The sequence below is a fragment of the Muntiacus reevesi genome, chromosome 1 (assembly GCF_963930625.1).
Source record: "Muntiacus reevesi chromosome 1, mMunRee1.1, whole genome shotgun sequence".
Lineage (NCBI taxonomy): Eukaryota > Metazoa > Chordata > Mammalia > Artiodactyla > Cervidae > Muntiacus > Muntiacus reevesi.
Window position 1 is genome coordinate 42,637,601 of NC_089249.1, and position 17,354 is coordinate 42,654,954.

At 43.9% G+C, this 17,354-nt stretch overlaps 1 protein-coding gene across 2 annotated transcripts in view; it reads right to left on the minus strand.

Annotated features, from left to right (window-relative positions):
- The window catches only part of ETV6 (ETS variant transcription factor 6), a 278,846-nt gene that overhangs the window by 232,043 nt on the left and 29,449 nt on the right, over nucleotides 1–17,354 (minus strand). The window lies entirely within an intron of this gene.

The following is a 17,354-nucleotide window of genomic DNA, read 5'->3' on the forward strand; positions in this document are numbered from 1 at the left end:
ACACGAGCGCACTGTAGCTGTGTCATCTCTCTAGTTAGAGGGAGAACTGCTTGTAGGGGACTGGCTGTTTTCTCCGAGAAGAGACCTCTGATCTCCATCAGCCCCCTGTGGGACTCTTTCTTCCCCAAAATCACTCCTCCCTCTGCTTACCAGAGTCTCTGAGAACAGATGGCCAGGGATGGCCATGAGTAAGCCCAGTGCTTATCACTAGAAAGCAAGTACGTGAAAGCAGCTGGGGGCACAGACAGGGCAGAGAGTGCATTCCTGGGGTGAAAAGACACAGGAAGTACAAAGCCTGCTCTTTGACATGTACTGTGTTGATGGAGTTATCTTGGAAAGGAAAACACTACTCTGTGACCCCAAACTGGTCCTGAATGCTAGGGTGGGTGAACTCCACTGTCCAGGCAACAACTGAGTGGGACAGAGGTCACCAGGATTATTCCCCTCCTCTGGGTAGAGATTCAGGCCTGCCCTCTTAGCCAACTGGATGTGCCATGAGGGAAGGACAATGGACATCACTAAGGACCAAAGACCAAACTGACCGGGGGGCTGAGCTTGGAAGTGACTGGAAATGACTTTTTTGGTCTACCTATGACAGTCTTTTTGGTGTCAGGGAGCAGTTTGGTGGTGATGGTTTTCAGATGCTTCAAGTGCATTACATATATCGTGTACTGTCTGTCCCGTGGACTGCAAGGAGACCAAACCAGTCAATTCTTAAGGTAATCAACCCTGAATATTCATTGGAAGGACTGATGCTGAAGCTCCAATACTTTGACCACCTGACCACAAACAGCCTGATTGGAAAAGACCCTGATGCTGAGACAGACAAAAGGCAGGCGGAGAAGGGGATGACAGAGGATGAGATGGTTGGATGGCATCACCGACTCAACGGATGTGAGTTTGAGCAAACTCCAGGAGATGGTGAAGAACAGGGAAGCCTGGAGTGCTGCAGTTCATTGGGTCACAAAGAGTTGGACACAAGTTAGCAACTCAACAACAACAACTTATTTCTATTATTATTACATCAGCTCTACCTAAGATCATCAGCTGTTAGATCCTGGAGGCCAGGGACCCCTGATCCATAACCCTCGAAACTGAAGACACTCCCAAAACACAGGCACTTTTGATCTCTCATGGTCTCCACTGAACTGAACGCAGTGCAAGCTCCAGTCAAAGCCAACCACTTGCCAGGGCCTAAGTGTGCCAGACCCTTCAGGCCTCTAACTTCCCCCCAAACAGTCCACCCCACCTTCCCCCATCTGTCCTGTGAGCTCGTGCTCATTTTCCAAACATCAGATTCAATGCATTCTCCTCCTCCCACCCCCAGAAGCCTTCTCTCCCAGGGAGAGGTAAGCCCCCTCCCTCTGTGACCTAAGTGTTACAGCATACCTCATTAATGCATTAAAACGCTCACTTTGAACATATCCTCTCCCCACTAGATAGGAAGCTCTTTAAGGGCAAGAAGCCTGCCTTACTGAGATGGCACCTGCCTGGTTCGTGGTAGGTGCTAAATAAAACAGTGCAAAGGACCGACCTGAGTAGACACGTGGAAGCATGAAGAGACTGGTCTCAGAGGAACATGGTTTTCCCATCAAAGAGTTTAAAATACAAGTAAAGTCAGCAAGCACTGACTGCGTCGAAGCCACGTATAAGGAAAGTGCCTGCTGGGTGCCGCCAGAGTCATTTCAAGCATCAGGGTGGGACTGGGAAGATGGTTGGAGGAATAAGGCAGAAACAAGATGGTGTCTGGTCTCATACGAAGTTTATGTGCTTCCAACTGAGGTTAATGCACATCCAACTGAAATAAAAAGCACTGAGATTTCGCTTCCATTAAATGTTCCCCCAGCTCACAGAACTGATGGTTTCCAAAAAAATGAGGGAGGTCAGATAGACAAAGCAATCCCCTACACACCGATAACTGATCCTATGTATGAGCATACTTACAGCAAACATGTTTGCAATTATCAAAATCCCAGCACCAATCTATGTGCACATCATTGGGAGGCTGAATGACTAAACAGAGCATCACCACGTAAGGGAACCTTCTAGAGCAGATAAAGCAATGACGCACAGTGACATGGAGCAATGCAGATGAACAACAGCAGTGAAAACGTTAAGCAAAAAAGACTCCAAAGATTATACATAGCCTGATACCCTTTCTATGGTGTTAAAAAGACAGCTAAAATTAAATACACATCTGTATCGACACATACTTTTTGTATGTTTCATGGAGTCCCTTTTAGGACTCCTTTGGTGAGAGAGAGAACAGAAAGGAAAGTAAGGGATGACGCACACAGGATTCAGGTGACGCGTTACTTTGGGGATGGGAAGGAAGGCGACTAAGATGTGGGGAGGACCATCATCCAATCACATGTAGGTTACATTTTTTGTCTTTTTAAATTTATTTTTTCTTTTTAAATTAAAAAATATTTAATTTACAATATTACATTAGTTTCAGGTGTATAGCATAGTGATTCAGTACTTTTATAGATTATACTCCATTTAAAGTTATTACAAAATAATGGCTGTAACTCCCTGTGCTGTCCAATATCTTTGTTGCTTATCTATTTGCTTCATAATATAGTTTGTATCTCTTAATGCCATGCCCCTATTTCCCCCCCTTCCTTCTCCCCTCTGTATCCAGTAGTTTATTTTCTATATAGGTGAGCATGTGTCGGTTAGCTTTAAGATCCCAGCTTTTGTTTCAGGAGATCGGTTTATGGTTACTTATTATTTTAATTTAAATAAAATATAAAGAATGTATAATGAAGTGAAAGTATGAAAGTTGTTAGTCACTCAGTCATGTCTAACTCTGTGAGCCCACGATTATAGCCTGTCAGGCTCCTGTCTCCATGCGATTCTCCAGGCAAGAATGCTGGAGTGGAAAGCCATTCCTTTCTCCAGGAAATCTTCCCAACCCAGGGATCAAAATCTGGGTCTCCCGCATTGCAGGCAGATTCTCTACCATCTCGGCCACCAGGGAAGCATTTAGGAAATATCATGAAGTAAGGACTATGATTAACCCAACTCTTTATATAGAAGTCCACTAGCAAAACAAAACAAAAAAATAATTAAGTTACAGAAATATTGTAGCATGGTGCCTGCATCTAGGCAAAATACAAAGTGTCCTGTAAGGGGGTGAGAAGGGCATAGAGAGGTTAACTCATGCCCCATTCTGTACTTTCCCCTGGCAGCCAGGGTGACTCCAGCCTAGGTTACCAATTGAAAAAAGGCAAGAAATCTCCATCCACATGCCCCAGTGTCAATCCTCAGAGCCCTCTTTTTTCTCTTGGCACTGGCAGGAAGAACGCAAGATACACATGGGTTACCTCGGCACAACACGGCACTCATAGACCAGCACCAATCTCATCTTTGAATATTCTGACTCTTTCCAAATGGCATCATAAATTCATGCTTGTGACACTGAGGATGTGGAGCTTTTGGCAAGAATATCCCTGTATTCGCACATGAAAATCAATCAGTTCTACCTTCTTCCAGAAGTTAAACTAAGCAGACCAAGCTCTCGGGATGGCCTGGACCATATGCCTGGACAAAAGGTGCAGCAGAGGTCTGAGAAACACAGAGGATGGAGGCAAGGCTCCCAGTGGGAGACAAAGGACTCTGGAGAGGAGGCACCCCAGGGGGAAACATGGTCAGCCAGGACAGTGAAATGCATTCAGTGTCCACACACACACAAAACATGGCAAAGAATGCCTGCTGCTCCCAACTCTCTCAACCAAGCCCCTAACCTGAAATTTTAGTTGCTGGTAGTTGATTTTGTTCTTTTACAAAAACCTACGCGGCAAAACACTAGAACCAGAAAGGCAAATCCTGTCTGCTCACCTAAACCTGCCCGTTAGCATAACTGTGGACACTCCAATGCCAGGATGATGGCAAACAATCCAAGTTTTCTTCCTGGAGGAGACTGGAGAGGAGGTAGGAGTGTTGTCGCTCAGTCGTGTCTGACTCTTTGCGACCCCATGGTCTGTAGCCTGCCAGCACCCTCCATCCATGGCATGTCCCAGGCAAGCATACTGGAGTGGCTTGCCTTTTCCTTCTCCAGGGCATCTTCCCAACCCAGGGATTAAACCTGGGTCTCTGGCATTGCAGGCAGACTCTTTACCATCTGAGCTACCAGGGAAGCCCTGGAGAGGAGGTAGACCATAATTTAAAATAAAACAGTAAGGTAAATGTTTTGTGCTGTGCCTTTAAACACTAAAGCATGCTTAACCATCCCCCACTCCCACCACTGCTCTCCAAGTCCCACATTTCAAGCAAATCCCTTTCTCTATTTATTTTGGCTTTGGGGGGAAGTCTTCAATAGTACAAAACTGTACTATGGTACTCCTCGCCCTCCAAACACGGATGTTCACGCTACTTCCACACCCCCAGCAAACACCCTACATTTTCCTGCCTGACTGGGCCTTTCCTTTCCTGCCCTGGGCCTCCTTCCCAGTAAATAATCTTGGTGAGATCTTGCCAAAACATTTCTTAATCACATATTTTCCTGGTCTAAAAATTTATAGATAGGGAAAGCAACCTTTGTTTCCAGTCCTTCTCACACTTACAGGAGCCCCAAATCCTCCAAAGTGAAGCTTTGTCTTCTTCAAGTGACTCCCCTCTTAGGCTTTATTTTTGACCCTTATTTTGACTCTAGATGAATCTAATCAGTGTAAAGTAGAAAACTGTGGCTACTCCCCATAACCTTGATCTCTAAATACACGCAGTCCTGAGCAGGTGATCACAAAGGATTCCTCTACCTGGGCCCTGGGGAGGACCCAGAATCAGACCTGGAAGGGCAGCTGGGACTACAGTTATTCTGGAAGGTTCTCCATGTGCCACCACCTTCCTCCCAAGTTTCTAAGGTTGCTCTGAAATGTGGTTTTGCATTCTTTGGCTCCAAATCCAGAGAAGAGTCAAGGGATCTCAGAGGGGTAGTGACATCATCTGGGGCTCTCCCTTCCGCCAGGCAGGTTACCCTCCAGCACTTAGCTGCTATAAAGACATGTGGGGCACCAAGCCCATACAGCCTGACGTCAGAGATTTGGTAGTTATTGATCCCTCCAGGCCAAGGGAGGAAGGGCTAGCAGGAAATCAAGTAAACTCTTGGACAGCCACAAGTACGTGTGTTAGCTGCTCAGTTGTGTCCGACCCTTTGCAACCCTATGGACTGTAGCCTGGTGAGCTTCTATGTTCATGGAATTCTCCTGCAGGAATACTGGAGTGGGGAGCCTTTCCCTTCTCCAGGGGATCTTCCCAGCCCAGTGATCGAACCTGGGCCTCCTACATGGCAGACGGACTCTTTACCATCTGAGCCACAAGGGAAGCCCTGGAGAGTCGCAAGACTCAAGCCAGAGTAGTTGCCCTGCAGCACACCCAGCATTCACTGTGAGAGCCGTTCTCCCAGGGTGCGGGGTGACCATGTAATTTTCCTGTGCAGTTCACTCACTGTCTCTCCATTGCTTTTTCACCACGGAGTCCGAATGCCTCTGATTTGCACTGAAGGCCTTTTAAATATGCCTCTGAAACCTCACCGTTCGCTCTTTCCCTGTCTACTCCAGCATCCTCCTTTGCGCACAAGGTGCCCCCTGCAGCAGGTATGCAGCCTGGTATGGATGAGACTATGGCTCTGGAGTCAGGCAGCCCGGAATCTAATAGGGGCTCCACCATCTCCTTGGCCTGTGACCCTGGGCCAGTGAGCAAACCTTGCCCCAGTTTCCTCATCTGTAAAGTAGGAATCATAATGTCCATCTCACCCGGCTGACGTGAAGACTGAGTAAACACCTGTAAAATCCTCAAACAGTATTGAATACACAGTAAGCACTTGATAAATGTTGCCTGTTGTCATTATTCTTCTAGTGCTACTGCAGTGAACTCTCTCCCTCTTTAAAATCCCTTTAGCAGGACTTCCCTGGTGGTCCAGTGGTTAAGACTTTGCCTTCCAATGCAGGGAATGTGGGTTCAATCCCTGTAGGGAAGCTAAGATCTCACATGCCCCAGGGCCAAAAAAAAACCAAGAACAAAACATAAAGCAGAAGCAATATTATATCAAATTCAATAAAGACTTTTAAAATGGTCCAAAAAAAAAAAAAAAAAACCTTAAAATAATAAACCTCTCTAGCACATATTCACAATTGGTGTTCCTTACATATGCTTTTTGATGAAACTTACATATGTCCCATCTCCCCATCAGGCTACAAGTTCCTTGGAGGTAAAGACTGCAGCGCATGTGTTTTTCTTTCCCTGCAATGTTTGAAAGGGTCTTAAATGCGGGAACACAATAAATGGTGGCTACTTAACAACAACACATTCATACCCATGAAGCTCTACTTAGGCTATGGCCATTCTAGTCCTTCATATGCATTAGCTCACTTAGTCTGTTGATTTCTCACACTCCGTGAACTTGACTGAGTGTTGAACTCCCAAAGATGTGTCTTCCCAATTTTTTATTTTAAAAAAAAATTGCCAAGCAAACTTAAATATTAAGGAAAACAGATACTACAGAGCATTGAGAATCACAGCCAAGTTGTTGATATGCAATCTCGTATCACTCCAAATTCATCCCAGACCTCTCCTGACAATCAAGGTGTGTAGAATGATCTCTGAAGGGCATGAGCTCATAAAAGAGAAAATGGGGAATTCCTGACAGATGTAAACAACAATTTTCTGGTTTGCCTTTGACAGCTTCAGGCCCCGAAAGAGTGGTTAAGTAAATAAAGACAAACTGAATCTACCATAAACTATCTAACCCACCTACGGGTATCACAGCTCCTGGGAAGAAAAATCCAATAGTTAGTCCCTGAGGGAATACACAGGCACTGATGTTTAGCAGATGAAGAAGATAAATGAGGATAAGTAGTAATTTCATACATTGCAAAACTATCCACAGACTTTAATGTACCTAATGGTTAAACCTAAAACACCAGAACCCTTTTTAGGAGTGAAGATGATATAGTTTTCCAGATTAAATCAAAGATAACATTTTAAGTTGTCTTACGACACAATGGAATTTTACTTTGGGTTACATTCAGTGATGAATACAAACCTTGAAGCTGTTCTTGTACAAAGAAAATATGTGAATCAACAAATAATCTCTGTGGACGAAATGAAATGTCTACCAATGTTTAGTCTGACTGTGGCTGGCTGTGTTTGAAGAAAGGCTAACAAACTCTGTGTGTATGTGTAAAGAATGCTTCTTTCAAATGCTTCTTTTAATGACTGAGGAGAAAAATGCTAGAATCATCCACTTTTGTTCAATCATTTGAAATTAATACCCCATTTTATCTTTATTACAGAAAAGATTAAGACAAGAATGTACCCTAATTTGCTATCACATTTAAATGAAATTTGACAAAGACCATCCTCCCTTTGCATCCATTCCCTTCTCCCAATTACCCACGTATATATTCATATGCTCATGAAAATATACACTTGTGTATGTGTATCATTGGTTCCTATACATTCATTTCCCACTTCCTGGTTTTTATCCAGAGAAGAAGGAGAAGTATTAAAAAGTTACAGGAAAAAAAAGTTGTCACTTTTCATTTACCCAGAATCAGGAAGTGCTCATAGTCTCAAGAGGGAAACTGTCCTGCAGAAATTAGAGCTCTATTATTATAAACAGAGAAGGATTCAAGCCCTTAGCAGCTTATATATTTTAAAAGGTATTTAAGTAGCCTGAATTTTCCGCTTTTTTTTTTCTGAAATGTCCAGGGGCAATTAAGCATAACTGATAAAGAAATAAGCCAAAAAATATCACAGAGTTCAATATCAGAGGTTTCCCCGGTGGCTCAGTGCTAAAGAATCCACCTGCCAATGCAGGAGACACAGGTTCGATCCCTGGTCTGGGAAGATTCCACATGCTGCAGCGCAACTAAGTCCAGGAGCCACAACTACGGAGCCCATGAGTTGAAACTACTGAAGCCTGCTCACCCTAGAGTCCGTGCTCCAGAACAAGAGAAGCCACCCCAAAGAGAAGCCTGAGAACCTAGACAGTAGACCCCATTTGCTGTAACTACAGCAATGAAGACCCAGCACAGCCAAAAAATAAAGAAAATTATTTTTTACAAATAGTTCAATATCAGCATACTCTGGATGCTTCTTTCTACTGACCTTGCCAAGAAGGGAAACACTGAAAAGTTACATATTACAGATGATAACTAAAGCCAATACAAATGGTGAAAAGGTTTGCTTGGTTGGATGCCATGCTGACTGACACATCCATTTGCCCTGGAAGCTGCTCCCAGCTCCTGCTTCCCATGGGTCTTGGCTCCTAGGACGCCTCCCCAGGGCTCACCTGACCACTGAACCTGGAACAGCCCTGCCCTCCACCTGGGCTGTTCTGTTACCCACACACAGTGTCTGCTGCCCAGCATTCAAAGAAATGATGTTGGTTTTGTTCTACTCCTTTTGTGTCTGTCTCCTCACTCCAGAACACTGGCTGACGTATATTACAACCTTACAGGCTTTACCTTTACAAACTGTGTTCTTAATGCCTAAAACACTAGATTATCATATTTGAATTGTTTTTAATTAGGTAACATGAAGGAATTACTGTTAGCTTTGTTAGGTGTGCTAATGACATTTTGTATGTTAAAAAAAAGATCTGTTAAAGACACATACTTCAGTATTTATAGGTAACACCATGGGAAGGATGGAAAAATAATCCAGTAATAATCCCAAAATAACAGGGCGGGAAAGAGGTGAGAAGGGCAGCCACAGGATCTACAAAGAACGAGATTAGTCATGAACTGATCAGCACTGAAAATGACTGATGAGCATATACAGTCCATTCTACTGTTCTCTTTACTTCGGAAAATTTCTCTAATGAAATCTTCAGCTTAACTGAAAAGATGAAACAGGTCGTTTTCCATATATTTAACTGAATACTTATTTGATCTTAGGGTAGAGAAAGCCTAAGTCAAATATCAAAAGGAGAAAACCCACAAAGAATTGTTTTCAAAGCTAAATAAAAGTAGAGGCTCACTCAGTTTATCAAACTAGCAATGAGTCAAAGCAAGCCAGAGATGAGAATTCATCTATGACGCACTGATTTATCTACCATTAAAGGGGGGGAAAAAAACCATTTTATCACTTACAATTATTGTGTAAGTTATTGAAAGAACTTTTAGATACACACATGACGCTTACATTCATCTTGGGCAAATACTACAAGGAAAAATGAGTGAAATTAATTGGTCATGCTGTTCCTAAAATTTCTCACATGCAGGGCCAACTTCCTCGAATCACTGTGACTCCGTTGTTCATGTCCGTAACAAATGACCATCCTTATTCTCTGTCCATGTGTCAACACACATCTGAGGGATTAATTATCAATTCATTTTGCAACACAGTGTTTAGGAAGGTCAGGCTTTCTTTATGCCCATGTTTGCATGGTAATGAATGAAATGCCTCTTCCAGGAGGCATTTATTTAGTTCCTTCCAAAAGGAACTAAACACGGAAATTTCGGAGGGAACTTTATGAAGTACATTCTATTGTATGGAACCCCACAAGAAAACCAGTAACATCGGGAAGAAAGTAACAACAATTCTTGAGGGAATTTTTCTGTGGGCAGTCTGTTGCTGAGTTTATGTTCTGATGACATTTCTAGGAAGACAAACTTTAAACTCGGGTTCATGGTTTGCCCTCGGTTCTTTGAGACATGAGAGTTACAGAAAGGAACAGTCAGACTTAAAAAGAAGTCTGATGAGGAAGTTGTTGCCCACTCTCTTTTTTCTATTCCTAGCAGTTGGAGCCTACCTATAAATTAGACAATTAGTCAGTTCTAAAGGAAATCAGTCCTGAATATTCATTGGAAGGACTGATGCTGAAGCTGAAGCTCCAATACTCTGGCCACCTGATGCAAAAAACTGACTTATTGGGAAAGACCTGGATGTTGGGAAAGATTGAAGGCAGGAGGAGAAGGGGACGACAGAGGATGAGATGATTGGATGGCATCACCAACTTGATGGACATGAGTTTGAGTAAGCTCCGGGAGCTGGTGATGGACAGGGAAGTGTGGCGTGCTGCAGTCCAAGGGGTTGCAAAGAGTCAGACACGACTGAGCAACTGAACTGAACTGATAAATCAGACAGTGATACAGTCTACTGGAGAAGGTAATGGCTACCCACTCCAGTATTCTTGCCTGGAGAATTCCATGGACAGAGGAGCCTGGTGGGCTACAGTAGTCCATGGGGTTGCAAAGAGTCGGACACAATGAGCGACTAACACACACATATACACACAGTCTAGTGGTATATGCGTCATGGCTAAAAATGGAGCAATAAATGAATTAATAATGGAAATACTGAATGAAATAATGAATTTCTCCAGAAAGGAAGAAAAACTTTATTTAATGTTAGAGTTCCTTTTACATTTTTATTTTACTTTTATTGCAGTATAATTTAAATGTCTTATTTATAATGGAGGCATCAGCATGAAAAGTGTGGCTACATCTGTGCGTTCACTGTGAGATGTGAAGTGAAAACGGTCTGGTAGAAATTCAAAGAAATTTCATGAGCTTATGTCTAGTAAACTGAATCTAATCAAGGCACAATCTTTAAATAAGTGTGAGCCTTTGGGTTTCCCTGCTGGTCCAGTGGTTAAGAACTCACCTTCCAACGCAGGGGACACAGGTTCAACTCCTGGTCAGAGAAGAGTCCCACATGCCTCGTGCTAACGAAGCCTGTGTGATGCAACTGCTGAAGCCTGAGGGTCCTTGAGCCCATGCTCCACAATAAGAGAAGCCACCACAATGAGAGGCCCATGCACCACAGCTAGACAGCAGTCCTCACCCACTGCAATAAGAGAAAGCTTGAGTACAGCAACGAAGACTCAGTGCAGCCATGAATAAATAAATACATTTAAAAGAATAACAGAGTGCTAGCGTTGACAAAATGCATATATAGATATAGATATAGTACGGATTTGCTCACTGAATTGTGGTCTGAAGCCTTTAGCCACTGGTGACAATGAATATCATACTTACAGTCAGGAACTTCATTCCTGATTTCAGTCTTCCCTCTTGATTTTTTGGCATCATCCTCTGCAAGTCACCAGAGAAGGCAATGGCAACCCACTCCCGTACTCTTGCCTGGAAAATCCCATGGACGGAGGAGCCTAGTAGGCTGCAGTCCATGGGGTGGCTAAGAGTCAGACATGACTGAGCAACTTCACTTTCACTTTTCACTTTCATGCATTGGAGAAGGAAATGGCAATGCACTCCAGTGTTCTTGCCTGGAGAATCCCAGGGACGGGGGAGCCTAGTGGGCTGCCGTCTATGGGGTCACACAGAGTTGGACACGACTGATGCGACTTAGCAGCAGCAGCATGCAAGTCACTGGACTTTGTGGTTTAAGATGTGTGAAAACAAACCAAAAAAATACCAGAAACCCACCAGAAAGGGGCATAACACTGAAAAGTATTAACAGCTAACTTCAACTATCTAAAGAAACGACTGTCTAAGGCCACAGACCTCAAATCTCTAGCACAGTGTAACGGAAAGAAAAGGGTGGGGGGCATCTGAGTCTGCTCCTCAATATACGAGCCAAACAAAAACTAACCTGAAAAACAAAGAAACCCAACCAACTTGATAGTGTTTCAGCTGCAATGAAACCCAGATGCATGTGGCTTAGAGTTACCTCGGCCTGACAAAGACCACTGTCATCTTCACGTGTAGGGAGCATGCTGCCCATGTTACAAAGCAATGAAGCCTACATTCAGTGGGATGCACAGAAGAGAGGCTGGCCTGGCAGGCTTCCAAAGAAAAGTTCAGCTTGCTTCTGTACCACCAGGAAGCATAGACCACATCTGGGGGACCGTGAACTTTCCTATAACACGTATATATGATACTAAAGATGAAGCATGTTTTCCTGGCCAACCCTGGGATCCAGAAGGAAAGATGTAGAAAGTAAGGAGCATCACAGTGTATGTGTAAATGCTCAGTCATGTCTGACTCTTGTGACTTCATGGGCTGTAGCCCACCAGGGTCATCTGTTCATGGGATTTTCCAGGCAAGAATACTGGAGTGGGTTGCCATTTCCTCCTCCAGGGGATCTTCTCCATCCATGGGTCAAACCTGAGTCTCCTGCATCTCCTGCATTGACAGGCAGATTCTTTACCACTGAGCCACCTGGGAAGCCCACAGAGGCGTGAAAAACCTTCTTAAACAAGCCTGAAATAAAAGGTCTGAGAGTCCCTTGAAGGAACTGACCTCTCTCTCTGCCTTCTCCTACTTCAAGGGAAATAGGGGGAATGATGGAGAGGTGGGGTGGCTGCTCAACAGCTGGGTCCTGACAGAGGCAAGACTGTCTAGGAGACCCTGGGAGCATTCAAATTATAGCCAGGAGGAGAAGTGGATCATCACACCATTGGGGAAATGCTCTAATTAATTTCCCAGCAGATCGCTTTGCTGCCGGAAGATGAAATAAGGACAGTCCGTCATTTTAACTAACACTCTGCTCCCTGTTCTTCCTCTCACATGGCCCTTCGATAGAGGGAGTTAATCCCTGGCTGTGAGAAGATCAATGTGTTCAGCTGAGTCACATTATATTCGAGGGGTCTGCCCTGCTGCAGTCCCAGACCCAGCTGGACATGGAATACGGACTTACTGGGATGAAGTTTGACTATAGCATCATCACTAAGGGGCAGAGGGGTTTCCCCAAAAACAGAGGACATGGGGCTTCTCTGGTGGTCCAGTGATTAAGATTCTGCCTTGCAGTGCAAGGAACACTAGTTCGATCCCTGGTCTAGGAAGGTCCCACGTGCCACAGAGCAACTGCATGCCACAATTAACTGAGCCTGAGCACCTAGAGTCCGTGCTCCACGACTAGAAGCCTGCACGCCACAAGAAGTAGCCCAGTTCTCCACAACTAGAGAAAGCAGTAAAGAAGACCACCACCTCAGTCAAAAAATAAAATAAATCTTAAAAAAAGAGGATGCAAAACACTCCACCATCAGAAGTTGCTTAGAAATGAGAAAACAGTAAACACTGAAAATGTTAAATAATAGGCATGGATCAACTTTGCGATTTGGTTTCCAGATTTTTATCGATAGAGCTGAAATACACTGACTGCCCCTCAACAACTGTAGGGTTTTTATTTTTAGCAGCCACCACCTGAAGGGACCAGCGTAGTCCTCTTTGTTTCTCATGAGAACACACATTTTTTTAATAACTCACAGGCTGAGCAAAATGCTCCCCAAAAGCAGGAGATATGAAAGACAGAAATCCCACAGCATCCTTTGAGCATTCAGAGGTCAAAACACCCTTCAAGTCAAAGAGCTATCAAGCTAGATGTCTCAACTTTTACACAGGAGAAAATTACCAACTGGAAATGTTGAGTCTCTGACCCAAAGCTTGTCCCAATTCCCAGCCGAGTACTAGGTCCAAGTACCTCATGATGAAAAATGAAAATGAAATCAATGAGAAGAGATCTGTAAACTCGAGAATAAGAGTAGTATGATGAGAAGCTTCGTGAGACCCAGAGGATGTCATCATGATGAATCCCAGTGGGAGCGTGGTCCCTCCCCACGGACCCTGGAACAAGCATGCTTGAAAGTAAGGAACTGCCTGTTCCTCTGGTTTTGACGCCTAGACAGAGACAATGGTCCATGGAAGATACACATCACTGAATGTTACCAATGAGGGAAATTCTTCCTAAACGTGCCAGAGGAGATGAGAGAATGACAAAACTAAATACAGTCAAATCCCGTGATGGCCCCATTTAAAAGAGGATTTATTTATACACTGAAGAGACATCAAGATCATTTAACATTCCCTAAGTGAACTTTGCGGCAGCCTTGCAAAGAAGACCGTTCACACAAACGTCTGACCTTACTATGGTTTCAATGCTGAGATCAAAGAGGTGGGTGCTTAGTCGATTCATTCATGTCCAACTCTGTGTGACCCTATGGACTGTAGCCCGCTAGGCTCCTCTGTCGATGGGATTCTCTAGGCAAGAATACTGCAGTGGATTGCCAGGCCCTCCTCCAGGCGATCTTCCCAACCCAGGGATCTTATAGCTCCTGCACTGGCAGGCGGGTTCTTTACCACAAGCACCACCTGGGAAGCCCCAAAGAGGTGGGTAAAAAGGAAAAAAAAAAATAATCCTTCAAGACATGATCTTTGAAATTTGCCTGGCAGTTCAGCGGTTAAGTCTTCACCTTCCAATACAGGGAGTGAGACTTCAGCCCCTCATCAGGAACCTAAGATCCCACATGCCTCAGGGCCAAAAAACCAAAATATAAAACAAATGCAGAACTGTACCAAATTCAATGAAGACTTAAAAAAAAAAAAAGGCATGAAATTTTCCCAAATGTGTTTATTCTTTATTTTGAGCACATTCAGGCCACGGTGAAGATTTTACACACTTATACACACACACACACATCCTACAATGAACAAGAACACTGTGTTTTCAACTCAAATGTCGTCAATAACTCAAATGAATGCTCTAGCTTGCTTGGACAACAACGGCAAAAGAGAGGTAGGGTCAGAGCACAAAAAAGGTGACTCCAAGAAGAGAAACGTATTTCTTCTCGCGAGATGAGATGAAACTGGAGGAAGAAGGTGTCAGCCCGTGAGTTGTGGAGAACACGGCCTAAAAAAACCAGAACGAGCCTCGTCTTGCAAACCACCTAGATCTGTGAGCCTCGCTAGCTAATGAAACTGTGGTCACCTCCAGATTAAACACTCAGTACACTTCTTCCCAGATCTCAGGGGGTTTCTTTACCTTGGCATCCATGGTAGAAAGCATCACACTTTTACAACCTTTGTAATAAGGCCAGGCTCTCCTTCATTCTCTGGGGGCTCCAAGCACGCTCTCTTTTTGTTCTATTTTCTTGTCCAAAGTTCTTATATTCATTAGACGATATCTGTGGTACTTGGTCATTCATAAGCCCTATTCTTTAACTGATTCAGCAGCAAACATGCATCAAGTACTATGTCTACTGTTTACAACAGTCAAGACATGGAAACAACCTAAATATCCATCCACAAATGAATGGATAAAGATGCAATTTACATACAAGGGAATATTACTCAGTCATAAAAAAAGAATGAAATAATGCCACTTGCAGCAACATGGATGGACCTAGTGATTGTCATGCTAAGTGAAGGAAGTCAGGAGACAAATCCCATGTGATATCAATTATAAGTGTAATCTGAAATATGACACAAATGAACTTATCTACAAAACAGGAATAGAGATGAGACTTGTGGTTGTCAAGGGGCAGGGTGGATTTGGGAAGAGATGGACTAGGAGTTTAGGGTTAGAATATACAAACTATTACACATAGAACAGATAAACAACAAGGTCCTACTATATAGCACAGGGAACTATATTCAATATCCTGTGATAAACTGTAACGGAAAAGAATATGAAAAAGAATATACATACATACAGATAACCATACATATGTATATAACAAACACACACTACTGTATATAGATAAGCAACAAGGACCTTCTGTATAGCACAGGGACCTCTACTCAATTTTCTGGGATAAGTTATTAGAAAAGAATCTTATAAAGGATGGATATATGTACATGTATAACTGCATCACTTTGTTGTGCACCTGAAAATAACATTGTAAATCAACTATACTTCAATAAAATAAAAATTTTTTTAAATGTGCCGTGTGCTAGACACCCCATGGGCCCTGGGTTGTAGAGATGGGTACAATACGGATGTCCGTCCAGAAGAGTCTGGACCAGGTGCAGGCCCCACAGCGAGGGGCCAAAGGCCACAGCCCCCTGCGGGAGGGACAGGGAGAGCTGGGGCACAGAGCTCTGCCGGGGGGCTGGAGGGCTTGAGAGAGCTGGAGGATGAACAGGGGTTTGTCAGGTGGGATGTGACGAATGTTAACACAGCAGATGCTCTCAGCAGCTCTATAAAGCAGGTGTTACTCTCCTCACAGCAATCCTAGGTAGGTGCTACTATCCTTCTTTTAGCGTGAAGAAACGGGAAGATTAAAGAGGATAAATGACTGGTCCCCTAAGTCACAAAGTGGCACTAACTTGACTCCATTACACAGCCAAGGTGCCGAGTCAGAGGCCTGTCTCCTTCACCATGGATATTCCAACGGTATCCTGAACACCACACATAGGTGCTCAGTATTTATCCAGTTAATCCATGTTGCTGGACTCCCATCTCTCATGTTCTTTCAGCTACATCCCAAGATACCAACCAAGAAAGGTTAAGATAAACATATTATCTGGCCAACTGCTTAGGAAACAAGAAACAAGTCTCCATATAGGGTCATCATTTCAGGCCAAAGGTAGTGTGTGTCTGTATGTGTATGCGTGTGTGTGCACGTGTGTGTGTATGTATGTATATTTTTGAAGCAACAGGATACGTGTGCTATTCTCTTATTCGGAACCAGGAAAGAATTTGGATTCTCAGCAGGACTTCGATTCAGCTTTGTAATTACTGGTAGAGAGACAGGGAAAAGAAGGAGGAGGTGGTGACAGAGGAGAAGAGGGAGGAGAAGAGAGAGGAAAAGTTCCTGAAAAGCCAGATCCATCTATTTCCTCTCCTTTTCCAGAGATAACAACTAGAATAGATCTGTGAGGACTTTTCCTGTCTTATAGGAACATCCAGAGAATCGCAGTGTCTTTGCAGAAAGGACCAAATGATAAAGGAGACCTTCCTTCCGATGGTTGGGTTTGGATTTCACAGTAAGCAGAAAGTCCATTAAAAAAAAAAACACTGCAACTCATGCATAACACAAGATTCTGAATTCAGAACTAAAAATAAAAAACTCCATGATGTCCTCTGCATAAGCAAACTTGTGACAACCTGACTACATCTAACAACACTGCAGGTTAGCTCAGTAGACAGTCCTGCGGAGCCTGACGACAGGAAGGATCAGGGCACATGGAGAATCAGAGACCGTGTTCTGTTTTCTACACATCCTATCAGTTATTTGTGGGGGAGCAACTCCTATGACCAACGCTGCAGTCACAGACACAAAACTGGGGTGGGCCCTGATTTAATGGGCTTATTGTCAGCTGACGGATATAAATAGCCAATTCTAAGAGGAGGGGGTGGAAGTTTCAAAATGGATGTACTGGACTTCCCCGGTGGTCCAGTGGTTGAGAATCCGCCTGCCAATGCAGGGGACACAGGTTCTGTCCCTGGTCCAGGGAGATCTCACGTGCCACGGAGCAACTAACCTGGAGACCCACAAGTACTGAAGCCCATGCTCTAGAGCCTGTGAGCTCCTACTGCGGAGTCAGCGCACTCGATCCTGTTCTCTGCAACAAAAGCAGTCACTGCAGTGAGAAGCCCATATGCCGCTCCCCACTCTGCGCAACTAGAGAAAGCCCGTATGCAGTAATGAAGACCCAGTGCAA